Source organism: Penaeus chinensis, chromosome 1 (assembly GCF_019202785.1).
Source record: "Penaeus chinensis breed Huanghai No. 1 chromosome 1, ASM1920278v2, whole genome shotgun sequence".
Lineage (NCBI taxonomy): Eukaryota > Metazoa > Arthropoda > Malacostraca > Decapoda > Penaeidae > Penaeus > Penaeus chinensis.
The window spans coordinates 8,721,443-8,723,764 of record NC_061819.1 but is presented as its reverse complement, the minus strand read 5'-3'; positions in this window follow the sequence as shown (position 1 = coordinate 8,723,764).

The following is a 2,322-nucleotide window of genomic DNA, read 5'->3' as shown; positions in this document are numbered from 1 at the left end:
GCTATTTTCTCAAGCCTCACCCCCCCCCCACTCCTTCATCCCCCCCCTCACCTGCCTCCCACCCCATAACGTCAGAGCCCCCCCCCCCCCCCCCGTTCCCCTTTTCCTCCCCCTAAGGCGGTCTGGGAAACTCTTTTCATGTCGGGATGTGAATGGACGGCATAGAGAGGGGGGAAGGGGGGGAGGGGGAGGGAAGGGTGAGGGGGGAATGTTGGAAATCCTCCCTCGTTTTCGTTCTTCCCTCTTTCACTCATTTTTAAAAAAAAATAATTTGTTTATTTTATTTCGTTTATTTATTTATTTCCTTTTTTTTCTCTCTTTTTTTTTTGTCTTTTCTTTTTTTTTCTTTTTGCTTTCCATCATCCGTCTCCTTTGCTCCTTTCTTCCGTCTTTCTCCTCCGTTCCAGTCTTCATTCTCCTTTCTTGTTTTCCTCCATCCTTTTCCTTTACCCATTCTCTCTATCCACCTCCATTCCTTCCTTCATTTACTTTCCTCTTTTCACCTATTCCTTTCATCCTTCCCCTTTTTCGCGACCTCCCTTTCTTTCTCTCTTTCCATCATTCTCTTATTCTTCCCTTCCATTCCAACCTTTCATCCTCTTCCCCTCTCTTTTACCCTATACTCTCTTTATTGCCTCTTTCTCTATCTCCTTCCTTTATTGTCCTTTTCCCCCCTTCCTTCCTTTCTTCCCTCCTCTCATTTTATCACCGATTTACTCATTCACTAATGTAATTTAAATTTTTATATATTATTATTATTATCGTAACTATTGCTATCTATATCTGTATTATTAGCATTAGCATTGGAATTAATATTAGTATTAGTATTACCATCATTGTTACTATTACTACTGATAGCTTCATAAATCATTATCATTATCACTATCAATATTAGTATTAGTAAGAGTATAAGCAGTAGTATCTATCAGTGTATCACTATTAGTAGTACTATTACTATCATTATTGATGTTATTATTAATCATTATTATTATTATCATTCTTCTCATTCTTTTTCCCAAAGCTATTTTGTTATTATTACTACTATTACTATCATTATTATTTGTATTACAATAATAACTATCATCACTATCTTTATCAGTATCATCATTACTATTACCATTATTATTTCTATGTTATCATTATCATAATCATTATTTTGTTATCGTTATTATTATTATTATTATTATTATTATTATTATTATAATTATTATTATTATCATTATTATTATTATTATTATCATTATCATTATTATTATTATTATTATTATTATTATTATTATTATTATTGCCAATATTATTATTATTAACCTTATTATCATTTGTTTTTAATTTTCACTGTGATTATTGTTATCATTATCACTGTTATCATTATAATTATTATCATTACAACCATGAATATTATCCTTATTATTACCATTACCATTATTAGTAGTATTACTATTCATATCATTACCACTATTATCATTACTATGTTAATAATAATCATAATCATTATCATCATCACTATCATAATTATCTTCATTATTATTATTATTGTTGTAGTTATTATCATTATCATTATTACCATTATCATTATCATCATCAGTATTATCATTAAGATGTTGTAATAATTACTTTAATAATATCATTATTATTATTACTACTACCACTATTATTATAACCATAATCATAATTATAATTGTCTTTATCATTATAACTGTTATCATCCTATTATTATCATTGTTAATAGTATCTGTTCATTATTATTATTATTATTGGTTTTGTAAATATCATAACTATAATTAAACCATCTTTGGCGTAAATATTTTGTTATATCATTGCCATCATTATCAAAGCAAATGACTGCTGCTGTAACCATAAACACCTTAATTATTATGATCATTATTGCTGTTTAATTACCACTGATAATCTTATGAGGATTTAATTATGGTCATCATCACCATTACATCCCTAATGTTATTAATTACCGGTCTATTATCACTATTTCTGGAACCGTCGCTGTTACTACCATTATGTGTCATTGAAAGTGGTAAGAATTGTAACAGTTGTAACAGGAAAATTCTTATCGATATCATTATGAGTAATCGATTGGTAACTCACACAACAACACACACATACACACACACACATACAGAGACGCGTGTACACACACACACACACACACTCACACACACACACACACACACACACACACACACACACACACACACACACACACACACACACACACACACACACACACACGAACACACACGCAAAAACACATACTGACATAAAACTTAAATCTACATATCCTCACTCTATTGTCCCTCCAATGAACCC